Source organism: Sciurus vulgaris, assembly GCF_902686455.1.
Source record: "Sciurus vulgaris genome assembly, contig: HiC_scaffold_261_arrow_ctg1, whole genome shotgun sequence".
Taxonomy (NCBI): domain Eukaryota; kingdom Metazoa; phylum Chordata; class Mammalia; order Rodentia; family Sciuridae; genus Sciurus; species Sciurus vulgaris.
Genome location: NW_027632793.1, coordinates 1,138,538 through 1,152,755, shown reverse-complemented (window position 1 = coordinate 1,152,755; position 14,218 = coordinate 1,138,538). Strand labels below are relative to the sequence as shown.

Sequence of the window (14,218 nt, the reverse complement as noted above, 5' to 3'; positions counted from 1 at the left end):
GAGAAGCATTTAAAAATGGAAACAGGAATGCCAGTTCCTAGCTATTTAATGGGTCCCTGGAACTTTATCTGTTGCCACACAAACTTTTCCAAAAGAATCTATGGAATTATAGCAGTGCCACTGCTATGGGCTATGGAGACAAAGAAATTAGACTTTTGATGACTACATCTTAGAAGTGAAATACCATGGCTCTTGCTGATTTAATTTTCTTTAAAACCAGATGCTGATGTGGATTCATTTAGATGGGGAAGCTACAGGCTTTGGACAATAAGAATTATCTGGTGCCAGTGATCCCTTGTAGTTTACCCATATCTTACAATGAGAAGAAATATTGAAACAATTCTAAATTGCACAGGAAGCAGTGGAAGGTCTATGGAACAGGGAGTCTATCTCTGAAAATCAGTCATGACAAACTTCCAGTTGTGCAGAATGGAAAGAAGGACAAGGTAGAAGTTGATTTCCCCTGCTTCACTGTTGGACTCACATTATGGTAGAGTTTAATGTCATCCCTTGTCCCTCTCCTTACGTGTTGTGTTTTCTGTATATTGGTGCATTACAGACACATGACTCAAACATTCAGGTTCCCAAGGAGCATGTATATAAATGACCTTATATGCTTGATGACAACTTCAAAAGCATATACTAAAATAATCACAGGAGAATAAATGGCAAAAGTATTTAAGCCTTGTAAGGCATAATGACTACTTCAGGACCACCCACATGGCCAGAAAGAGGATTTAAAGTGTCTCTTTGAACCAGGTGAGTTGACTATACCTGGGACAGTCTGAAGACCAGATTCAGGGTGTGTTGGTGTAACCATGTTCACTTGTGTATATGTCAAGGGAAGATGGGAGAAACCTGCATATCAGTGGGCTTTTAGATCCATTTTGTGTGGGCTGGGAATATAGCTCAGTTGGTAGAGTGCTTGCCTCAAAAGCATGTTAAAAAATATCAACATAATTCTCTTAAAATGTCTTTTTTTTTCTGAGCTAATTTCCAAAGAATATATCATGGAAATCATTGCTAAGTTTCAAGTATTAACACCTCAAAACTCAATATTAAGAGCAAGAAATTTAATTGTACAAAAGATCATTTTGCCTTTAAATGAGATTGATAGTAGAACTCAACCAATGTAAGAGAGGCACCATCAGTATCAGCTTCAGTGGCACGACTTCAGAGCAAATAGGTATAATAAAGTGGTTAGGTAGGTTTTTCTCAATAAACTCTGGTGAAAATTTGGATTCACCTATATGAAATGCTATTTCTTGACTGATTTGATTAAAATATAAGCTATTTTATAAAACTCTGCCTCAACTTTTTCAAACTATGAAATAGTTAATGAACATACCCATTCTGTTGGTAGGACCGTTAATTAATTAATTTATTTATCTATTTGTGGTGCTGAGAATCTAAATTAGTGCCTCACATGTCAGGCAAGTGCTCTACAGTGAGCCACAACCTAGCCCTACAATGAACACACTCTTAATTCCAACTCAGACTGACAGCCACTATATTGGAAGAACTTGAGATCAGTTTATTCTCTGAAATTGCCTGTCTTGAAAACTGAACTTGAAATACAATTAATAGCTGTCATAATATTTTCTTTTTACCTGCAGTGGAACAGACCTTTGATAACCCAAGACAAGGTAACAAATAAAATAATTGCTTAATTCTGGTAATGTGATTAGAGTCAAATTTTTGTTTTAAAGGAACAGCTGCTAGTGAGGACTATATTTAACTTATAGTTAAATGCAGCTACATAACTTCCATTTAGGAATTATAAAATAATATGAAAGGAATTAAAATCATTTCCGTTTATGATGGATGGTACAATCCAAATGGGATATCCAAATATGTTCAGGTGAGTTTGCATGTTAGATTTGAGTTCCAATACCTCCTAGTGGTACCACTACTACCTACACATGCTGTTACCTCCCCAAACATACATCTGATAGATTCAGTAATTTGTCTAAAGTAATTTAACAAAACAATATTTTTTGTTACATTAGCAACAACTTGACTGCAGTATCTCCTATGATGCTACTGAATTAGAATCTATTTCTAACCCTGATTTGGTATTTCACAAAAATGTATAATCACTAAGATACTAGAAATTTCTCAACTCAACAAATACGCATCAATATTTCTAGGAAAAAATAGTTCAGTATGTAGCTTGTTCAAGTTGAACAGGTACATTCAACTCATTATAAACAGGAGCCCTTTATTGTATTTGGTATTCACAAGATCTTATACCACAAATATTTAAAAATATTGATTAGAAAATAGCATTTTAAGCATTGGAAAATATTAAAGAAATATAGGGGGAAAAGAATTAATTGGAAGATCAAGATTTAAACCTGGGAAGCATTCAAGCAGTATTTTTCCAGGAATGTTTTTACTGAATATTTTTTATATTCTACCTTTAGGATAACTAACAATATGCTCAAGTACAGTGTGTGGTAATGGTATAAATGACATATTGTGATGTCAAGGGACTCCACCATGTTAAGTCTTGGTTATCTTAGATAAGCTACTTCTACTCTAGAAACTGCAAGGTGTTTCAAGCAGCTCAGATTTAGTTCAATGTGAATATGAAATATCATATTTATTTGAAGTGAATTTTTATAAACATTAAATGTAATTGGGTTTACAAATGTCCACTTTTGCCAGGCATGGTGGCACATGTTTGTAATCCCACACTCAGAAGGTTAAGGCAGGAGAATCACAAATTCAAACCCAGCCTCAGCAGTTTAGCAAGACACTGTCTCAAAATAAAAATGAAAAGGGCTGACAATATAACTCTGTAGTTAAGCATCCTGGGTTCAACACCCAGTACCAAATTAAAGAAAAAAAATAGATCCTCCTTTCTGAACAAATTCTTACTTCATACATTTATTGTACTTAGTATTTCCAAGCCAAGGCTAGTAATGATAAATTTAACACTGCTCATAAATAGTTGAAGAATATTTTCAAATGAGTCTAGATAGTAATGAATACATTCTAAAACTCACTATTAAAGTTAAATAACTGAAACCAAGCATGAACATGAGGATTTCTCTTCATTGGGTTCAAAGAACTTATGAAGGACACTGGACAGCTTACAGAGGTCATCACACTCAACACTTTCCAGGTGGGAAAGCCAGAGGAAGCAGCAGCTTGCTGAATACCACACACACAGGGGAGAATAGCACAGGGGGAAGGTCACCTCCTCAATAACGCTGCAGGACTGTTTCCTACCTCTGCTCTGCCTAAGTAATTTACAATCTGTTTCAATTTTTTTCTACACACATAGACCTGTGAGGAGTACTTCTTTAAGAATTAAAATATATCTTTCACTTTCACTAAGAACACTGCCCAATCTTCAACTCACTTCTTTCCTGTGACACTAAGTTAAAGGGCAGTGAAAGTTACCTTATCCTCTATAGGCAAAACTAGCATGCCTCCAAATTTCAGTAGTATTTTCATGTGATTATCATCCCTCTGCACTCCAATGCCACAATATCCAATCATACTGATGACTCTCAGATGCTACCTGGAGGCAACTGCCAATGACAAATGTAGACTCACAGAACTTAAACCTACATGGAAAAACAAATATGCTGTGATTCATTTACACAAAATGTTAAATCAAAAATTACCACAATCCAGTCCTTTGAAGTAGTGAAGTTACCAAAATTAATTATATGGACAAAATAATCATGAAATCTGATTGAAATAGATTTATGAAGCTAGCATTGGTCAAGTGTGTTGTCTTTTCACCAGTCATTCAGGGTACATCTATTCAAAATATTAACCTATTTTTGGTCATACAGAAAATCCAGTTAAGGCTTAAAAATAAATATGATGCAAAGTCCCTCACAACACAAATTTTATTATTATTCCCAAAATGATGTATCATGAAGAGTCATGAGAGTCAACAGATGAAGAAAGGCTCTGTACTTCAGACCATGTTTTCCAAAACTCTTCAGGGACCAATGGAAATGAGAAGGGCTTTTATAAGTATCCATCATGTTTGACATTTTGCTGAAGGTAATAGTGGAAGAACTTTGTCAAGAAGAGATAGCAAGGCCTGGACATGTAACATGGGTTTGATCTCCAGAAACACAAAAAAAGATATCTCCAGAGAGAGAGACAGAGAGACACAGGCAGACCAATGTCCTCACCATAATCCCTTGGAACACTAAGATAAAGGAGGTTTTCTAATAAAAATTTACTGAGCACCATTACAAAATTGGGACTGAGAGTGAAATGAACATTGGCTTCCTTCTGCTTTGGCCCCTAGAAGTTCCTCCAGGCCACTTGTTCCTGGTTTCAGTGCTTGCTCATGGTACAGACTGATGCTTTTTCAAGTTATTCTCATTAGATTTCTAATTCATTTCTTAAATTCTGATAAATAAAACTGAAAAGACTTAACACTTAATCTACAGTTTAAACCTAAATATGCTAATAAAGTATGTAATCTTTTAAAATCTTTAAAGTATGTAATCTCATCCTTTAAGTTGATTATCATTGATAAAACCATACAGTGAAATCAACCTAATATTTGAGAATGAAATAATTTACTTTAAAAGCTTTGGTATATGAAAGCACTCAGAAACCACTTCAGATGCAAAAACTTATTCAAAAGATTTTATTAAGCAAACAGGCAGAGTGTCACCCTGCAGAGAGAGAGAGAGAAAATGAGAAGAAGAGAGAGAGAGAGTTTGTGCATGCAAGAGAGTGAAAGCCAGGAGGAGAGAGCATGAAAGTGAGGAGGAGAGAGCGAGAAAATTGTGGGAGAGCTATTCTTAATTAGTTCTCATGCTAATAACAGACCAATGACTGCTGAGAATGTTCACAGGCTGATGAGTGGACCAATAGCTGGCCAGAATGTTCAGAGACAGAGAATCTGGGTTGTAAAATGGTGTGGGGGAGGGAGAATAATAGCAGATCTAATGCCAACATTATATACTAAAAAATAACACTACTTAAATCATAATGAATTTTACTTCATAATACATATCCTGGTGGTAGTTAATAGTGGACTTAGTATACAATAAGTTTCCATTAAATGTCACTAAAACACACATTATGAACACATATTTAAAGAAAAGATTACCAGAATTATACACTGCCCTTAATATGGTATGGGCCTGGTGGAGAGGGTAAGGGGAAGCAGGAAGAGCTGAAGGAGCTGGGAGTTGGGCTAATCAGTGTATACGTGCACTCTCATCTCCACACCCTCACACTAACCTGGTCCATGTCCCATTATTTCTTTTACTATAACAGCCACCTCACTGCTCAAACTTTTCAGGTCTGTTTTCTATCATTTTGCTTCTTACTGCACAGAGGTAAATTCAACCTTAGGCCTACCACACAACATTTTTATGATTGCTAGGGTTCAGATATGGTGAGACTGTGTCCCCAAATGTTCATGTGCTAGAAACTTGGCCCCCAGTTTGACAATATCTTAAGAGATAGGGTCTGGTGGAGATCATTGGAAACTAACCTCAGAAAGAAATACTGCCTATCTCATTGGGCTAGGCTAGCTTTCAGAAGACTAGACTTGTGTTAAGAAGTAGGGCCACCTCACTGCTTAGACTCTTTCTGGTACACTGCTCACCTCTTATATAAGTTCCCTCCTTCTGCCATGCTACACTGCAGCATGACAACCCCACCAGATGTTGCTGCATGAGTTTGGATTTTCAGCCTCCAAAACCCTGACCCAACATAAACCTCCTTACCAAGTAACCAGACTCAGGTATTCTGATACAGCAACACAAAATAGATTCATGCCGTACATGATTCTACATCAAACTGACACTTTGGACTCATTCCCTAGCTCTCCATAACCTGCATATAACATTCTGCAGCCAGAATGAATTACTTGCTTCTAGTTTTTTTTTTTTTTTATGGAAAACATTACATAAAGTGTTTTGAAACCGTGTATCTGTGTATGTGCTGTTCCTTTGATCTCCTTTCTTTAATAAATGCTTGCTATCCCTTGAAGATACAGGTCAAATGTCAGTTTCACAATGAGATTTACTTAATTTTTAAAAAATATAAACTTATGTAGAATAGAGATCACATTTGATTTCTTTTACACAAGACTATATAGCAAAATTTCTAACTGCTTAAAATATGGCCAAAATATATTTTCTTGCTTTTAAGTAATAAGATGCTATATACCACATGGTTTAATCTTTTTATCAAATTCATGGTAAGCATTCTTTTCTTTTAAAAGTTATTTTTAATAAATTCTATTTAAAATATTCAAAATTATAAAATTGATTTTAAATGTTTTAATTTCATAATATCTTACATCAGACAATTTTCAGGATGAATGAGAATTCAGGATGCAGGGAATTTAAGCAACTAAACACTTTTAAGTTATTAAATATTTATCATTAAATCTTTTAAATCAACTCAAAAGTATGGATTTCATAATAGTTTTCAGGCAACAAGGAAGTCATCATATCAATTTTGCATGCTATAGTATGCGTGTACTGAATACCACAGGATAGCTCTTTTTCAGTTTTGGATAGTATAGAATAAATGTCATATTAATAATAAAGGCTTCAGGGAAGTTATGATATTAGTTTTAGTGCTATATATGGATATCATATAATATTAAAAGTCACAAGACTGCTGTTATATACATTTTTGATGCTGTGTTATGATATTATATTTGTATTAAAAAACACAGGGAAACTACATTATCAGATTTAGAGACCATAGCATGGATATCATATTAAAATCAAAGACCATAGTGGGAGGGGAAGTGAAGAATGAAGGAACTTTGGATTGTTCAGAGAGGAGTGAGGGGAAGGGTAGGGTGTGAGGAAGGGAAGGAGGGTAGAAAGAGACAGTTATTATTTTCCTATATGCATTATTACCTGATATGCATTACCCTATATGCATGTACGATTATACTACTGGTGTGATTCAGAACCAGGGACAGTCAGAGGAATGAGAAGCTATGCTTCATTGGTGTACAATGTATCAAAAAGCATTTTACTGTCATGTATAATTGATTAGAACAAATTTTAAAAAATAAAAATTAAAAATCAAATGCCAATTGGCAGCCATTAAATTAATTTTAGGTGCTATAATTTGGATATCATAATAGTATTAAAGACCACAGGGCAGTTATTTCATTAGTTTTTCATCTATACTATGGATATCACATTAATATTAAAGTTCACACAGTAACTATCCATAGTATAGTATGTAAAACAAATGTAATAATAATATTATAATAATAATATAGTATCTAAAACTAAACTAGTGTAGTATCTAAAACTAATATGATACAGATATTACATTAGTAGCAAAGGGTACAAAGAACATATTTTATTAGTTTAAGATGCTAGAATATGCATTTATACTAGTTTTTAAGGGCAGATAATATTACTTTAAGATGTTATAGTATGAATATAACATTAATTAAATGCATAGTAGAGATAGTATAATACTTTTAGATGCTATAAAATGAAAATCGCATTAACTTTATAGGCCACAGGGAAGCTACTATTATTAGTTATAGGCCACAGTATGGATCTTATGTTAATATTAAAGACCAAATGGTAGTCACCCACATCTTCTTCTTCCAACATAACAGATCCACTGTGTCTTTCACCAAGGACTTCCTGCTAGTGGAGTGAACAGTCATCACCAAGACCATGACAGTGCCCAAGCAAATCATCAAGCAAGCAAATTCACTGCAGCTAAGCAGCACAAGTGCATTATGGACTGTGTGGATCATATCCCAAGGGAGCAGGGAGTCCTGTCCTTCTGGCATGGTAGCCTGGCTACCATTATCAGATACTTCACCACCAAGGCTCTCAAATTTCCTTCAAAGATAAACACAAACGGATCTTCCTGGGTGGTGTGGACAAGAGGACCCAGTATGGTGATACTTTGCAGGGAACCTGGCATCAGGTGGTGCTGCAAGATCCATATCCTTGAGTTTTATGTATTGTGTTGATTTTGCCCAAACCTGTCTAGCAGCTGATGTGGGGAAAGTTGGAGCTGAAAGAGAATTCAAAAGCCTGGGTGACTAGGTGGTTAACATCTAAAAATCTGATAGGATTGAGGGTCTGTACCAAGGCTTTGATGTGTCTGTGCAGGGCATTATCATCAACTGAGCTGCCTACTTTGGTATCTGTGATACTGCAAAGGGAATGCTTCCAGATCCCAAGAATATTCACATCATTATCAGTTGGATGACCACAGTCTGTTACTGGCATTGCTGTATGACTTCCTATCCATTTGATACTGTTTGCCACTGCACAATGATGCAATTGGAGTGCAAAGAAACTTACATCATGTCTGAAGACAAACTTCACTGCTGGAGGAAGATTGCTTGTGATGAAAGAGGCAAAGCTTCTTCAAGGGTGCATAGTCAAATATTCTCAGAGGCGTGATGTTGCTTTTGTAATTGTCTCCTATGATGAAATAAAGATGTTTACATAAGTTATTTCCTGGACTTTTTACCCCTGTGAACAGGCATGCTGTATTATATAAAATGTCTTGGGCATTCTGAACACTCTTGGCTGCTTATCAATGGCAACTATGTACTTGTTAAAAATTGGAAGAAATAATATTCATCTGACCAGTTTTCTCTTAAAGCCATAATGATAAAGATGATGATGATGTAACTCAGTGATATTTTATGTACATATTTTTAGTTTTAGGTGGACACAATACCTTCATTTTATTTTCATGAATTGCTGAGGATAGAACCCAAGGCTACACATGTGCTTGGCAAGTGCTGTACCAGTGAGCCACAACTCCAGCCCAAAATCATATTTTTTTCAGTCACTTTGGATAACAAATTTGGACAAATCAAAGTATCTAAAAACAAACAAACAAAAAGACCAGATGGAAATTGTTAAATTAGACTTAGATGCCATAATATGAATATCAAATTAGCATTAATGGTCACAGGACACATTATAAAAGAAGCTATAATAGAATATCATTTATATTAGAAGCCACCATGCAGTTGTGGCTTTAGATACTATTGTATAGCTATTGTATTAGTGTGAAATGTCACAGGTTTCTATTTAATTAATTTTAGATCATATAGATTAAATATTAGTATTGCAGCCCACAGTGCAGCTATTATATTATTTTTACCTGGTGTGGTATGTATAACATATTAGTATTAATGGCTACAGGAAAAATAATACATTAGTTTAAGATGTAATATGGCTCATTGTACTTTGAAGGCCAAGGGAAGCTCTTATGATAGAAGCTCTTATAATATCTATGCTGTAGTATAGATATTATATTAGTGTCAAAGGTCACATGGAAGCTCTTCCTTTAGTCTTAAATTCTGTAATCTGGATACCATATTAGCAATGATGGTCAAAGGCAGTATTTTTACTAGTTTAAATGTTATATATGAATACTGTATTAATATTAGATACTACAAATAAACCAATATATTACTTTTTTGGTACAGGGGACTGAATGAACTCAGGGGCACTCAAACACTGAGCCACATCCCCAGTCCTATCTTGTATTTTATTCAGAGACAGGGTCCCACTGAGTTGCTTAGTCCCTCCCCATTGCAGAGGCTGGCTTTGAATGCACCATCCTCCAGCCACAGCCTCCTGAGCCACTGGGATTACAGGCACATACCACCACATCCAGTTCATTACATTACTTTTAAAAGCTATATTATCAATATGATTTAGTCACAGTGCTGCCCTTTATCACTTTCTGATGCTGCACTATGAATATCACATCAGTACTAAATGCCAAAATTCAGATTTTAATCAATTATGCTCTAATATGGATATCATATTATTAATAAGGCCACAGGCACCTATTTTATCAGTTTTTGATACTACAATACATATACCATAATGGTATTAAAGGCCACAAAGCAGTGATTTTATCAGTTTCTGATGTTATACTATAGATATAATATTCATACTAAAGCCCACAAGGCAGGTAAAATGGTTTATTATTTTAATACTAAAGTCAACAATGCAGCTATTTACATTGGTTTTGGACATTATAGCATGAATATTATATTAAGATTAATGGCCACAGGGAAGCTATTATATTAGTTTCTCATGTTGCATACTGATATTCAATTGTACTAAACCTAAAATAATTTATTACACTAATTTTACATGCTATAATACATATATATATATATATATATATATATATATAGAGAGAGAGAGAGAGAGAGAGAGAGTACATATATATAAAACATCAATATTAGAGCCACAGGGCAACCTATTTTATTAGTTTTACATTCTTTAGTATGAATGTAAAATTAATATTAGTCTGCATAGGGGTATAATGTTACATTAAGAAGCCACCATATGGATATAACATTAATGCTAAATGCCCCATCATGTCTATTACATGAGTTTTCCATGCTAGAGTATGAATACAATATTAGCACTAAGGATCACAGGGCAGCTATTATATTAATTTTAGATGTATATACAGAAAACATATGAATACTAAAGGCCACAGGGCAGGAATTTTGAACTCTTCTTGTAATAGTATAGATACTGTATTACTAATAGACACTACAAGAAAACCATTATGTTACTTTTAACTGTCTTGTTATCAATATAATATTATTTATAAAGGCAAAATGGCCACTATTACTATCAGATGCTGTAGTATGAGTACACTGTCATTATTAAAGTCAGAGGGCAAATATTTTATGTGTTTTCTATTCTAGAGTATCAGTGTTAAAGGCCAAAGTGTAGCTATTTAATCACTTTCTTATCCTATAATGCAGATCTTATACCACTATAAAGGAAACAAGGCAGATATATATCAGTTTCTGAAGCTATAAAATGGACATTTTACCATGTGGAAGGCCACAGAACAGTGTTATATCACTTTTATATTATGATGTGTACAATTTATTAATATTAAAACCCACAGAAGAGATGAAATATCATATAGAATTAAAATACAGATAATACATTAGTATTAACGATATAGTGCAGTTTTTTTATCAGTGTTAATGATATAAGTGGATATTATATTATTAAAAGATACAGGGAGCAATCATATTAGTAATAACTGATATTTTTTAACTTTATCATATTAGAATTAAAGGCCATAGTTTATATATGACATTATTTTTTGATGCTGTGCTATGGATATAACATTAATACTAAAGACCACAGGGCATGTAAAATGAATTTTCATTTTGGTACCATATGCCACAAGGCAGGCACATTATCATGTTTAAAAGCTACTACATCTCAGCACTGAGGGTCACAAGGCAGCACCTTGCAGTTTCTGTGTTCTCTTATAATTGTCACTGCCAAAGACTCGACAGCAGCTGCTCTATCACTTTTCATGCTCTAATATGCTTGTCATAGCATACTAAAGGCTACGAGGCACCTCTTACATGAATTCTTCATGGGTCCATGGGAATAGCATACCAGTACTAAAGGACACAGGGAAGCTATTTGATCAAGTTTTGATTCTCCAACATGGACAATATACCAATATTAAATGCCCAAGTATATCAATTTTATCACTTTTTTATGCTATAATTTGAATCTTTTTTCAGTTGTAAAGTCCAAAAGGCAGCTATTGTATCAGTTATAGATGCTATGAAATGGGTATATGGTCAGTACTGAAGGCCACAGTGCATCTGTGATATTAGTTTAAATACCATTAGGAGGATAATTTACTAATTTGGAAAGCCCCAGGGAGCTGTAATATCAATTTCAGTTTTCAAAAACAGATGTCCTATTAGCATTAATGCCATAAGGCATTTATATGAGAATTAAAGCTCTACATGAATATTAGATTATTACTAAAGGCCTGCGGGGAATTAGTAACAAATGCCACCATATGGTTATCATGTTAACATTAAAGGTCACACTATATATGACATTATATGATCTGCATGAACAGAAGTTACATTAATAACTACAGAGAATGCCACATGGATTTTCTTTTTCATTCAAAAGGCCAAACGGTTGCCCCACTATCAGTTTTTAAAGATATAATATGGATATCATGTCAGAATTGAGAGCCATGAGGTAGTTTCCTTATCAGTTTTCAATGCTACAAGGTGGATTTCAAATGAGTACTAAAGTCCACAGGTCATCTACTTTATAATTTTAACATGCTACAATTATGGAAAATATCTTAATACACAAGGCCACCAGGCAGCAGTTTTATCAAGTTTTGATACTATAATATGGACATCATGTTCCCAATAAGGCCACAGGCATGTAAAATGGATTATCATTTCCTACAAATGCACAAGGCAGCCTTTACAGTAGATTTGGATGTTATAGTGTGGACAGCATATAAATATAAAAGGTCACAGGGAAGCAATAATATTAATTTTACATGCTACATTGTGATATCAAAATTGTATTATAACCAGAATAAGTTATATTAATTTTACTTGCTAAACTATGGATATTTTATTATCTTATTATTAAAGGGCATATGGAAGCTGTTATATTAGCATTAGGTGGTTACTATGGGTATCTTATTAGCATTAAAAGCCACAGGTCATATATTATATTAGTTTCTTATAGTATGGATATGACATTAATAATTAAGCACAGTACACATGTAACATGGATTATCATTTTAGTGTGAAAGGCTGTTGGGTAGCTATTATATTGGTTTTGGATGCTATGTCATGTATATTATATTAACATTAAAGACTACAGAAAATCTAGCATATTAATTTTACATGCTACACTATGGATGTCTTAATAATTGTAAAACCACAGGGCATTTATTAGCTTTACAGGCTATGGTGTGGACATTACCTAAATGTTAACAGCCACAGGTTAGTTCTTATGTCTCTCTTAGATGTTACAGTATGAATAGTTTATTAATAATAAATTTATAGGGCAGCTATAATATTAGTTTTAGATTTTATATAATGGATAATATATTAGTATTAAAGACAACAATGCAGTTACTATATTACTTAAGAGTACCTACATTGCATAAATATTAAGAGCCAGTAGACTGCTATTTTATTAGTTATAGATGCTATAGTTTGCATATCATGTATTATAAGACACAAGGGAGCAATTACATTATTTTAGATTGCCTATCATTAATATGGTCATAGGCAAGATATTATATTAACTCAAATTGCTATAGAATGGATGTACTATATAGTATAGTATTTAACGATCATAGGGCAGTTACTATTCCATGTTCAGGGGGAAAGTTCTGATACGTTATTAATATTAAAAGTCACAGAACAACTATAATATTAGTTTTAGAGGTTACTTTGTGAATATAATATTAATATTAAATTCCACAGGATAGCTATTATAGACTACCTTATGGATATTGCATTACTCATAAAGGCCACAGGAGAGCTATTTTATGAATTTTAGATGCTACTGTATGTATACTATGAAGTATTAAAAAGTCACAAGGCAGCTATTTCTTCAGCTTCATGCAGGGTGACTTCCTCCAGATCACAGACAATGTGGACACAGAGAGAAACTTCCCAGTGAGAAACCTGAAAGGCCCTGCCTCAGCCAGGTGAGCACAGTCAGTACTAACAGGACATTCCCCTTTGGGGTCTTAGATGACAGAGATGCTGTCCACCTCTGTGACCTGCCTCCCCCAAACCCAAAGCCCCAGGATAAATATGAAGATAAAAAGTAAACCCCAATAGATAACAATGTAAATAGTACCTGAAAGGCCCTCCTCAACCTTCTTAAGGTCATGGAAATAAGGAAGGTCTGAGAAACTGTTCACCCTCAAAGAGGAGTCTATAGGGACAGAAACTGAATGTCATTTGGGATCCTGGATGGGGTCCTGGAACAGGAAGAGGCAGAACTGAGAATCCAAAGGAAATGCAACTGCACTTAGTGATAGAACACTAGTGTTTTTTCTTCATGATACCTTTTCTAGGACATTAACCCATCTGAGACAGAGCACATAAATCATATCAAAAGAAAAATGAAGATGAGCCTACCTGCAAAATTTCTACACTTTCTTTGCAATTTCTATATAAACATAAAAACTACTCAAAAATAAATCCTTAAGACATGGTTGTATGTTTTCAAACACTTGGTTGTTTATACAATTATAATTGCTGATAACTGACATTCTAACTAGTTCTGTATTTTCCTATGAATCCAAAAAGTATTTTAACAGAAAACTAAATCATTTCATCATATGTAATTCAAGATAGCACCACTTTTACAGATTTTATGTTGAAATAAAAACACTCATAGGTCAATTT

At 34.1% G+C, this 14,218-nt stretch overlaps 1 pseudogene across 1 annotated transcript; it reads left to right on the top strand.

The window, feature by feature from the left end:
• The first annotated feature begins 5,126 nt into the window (after positions 1-5,126).
• Positions 5,127-8,454, top strand: LOC306652517 (ADP/ATP translocase 2-like; annotated as a pseudogene). The gene is made up of 2 exons: positions 5,127-5,144; positions 7,601-8,454. The product of its transcript is annotated as an ADP/ATP translocase 2-like (transcript).
• The last annotated feature ends 5,764 nt before the right edge of the window (positions 8,455-14,218 follow it).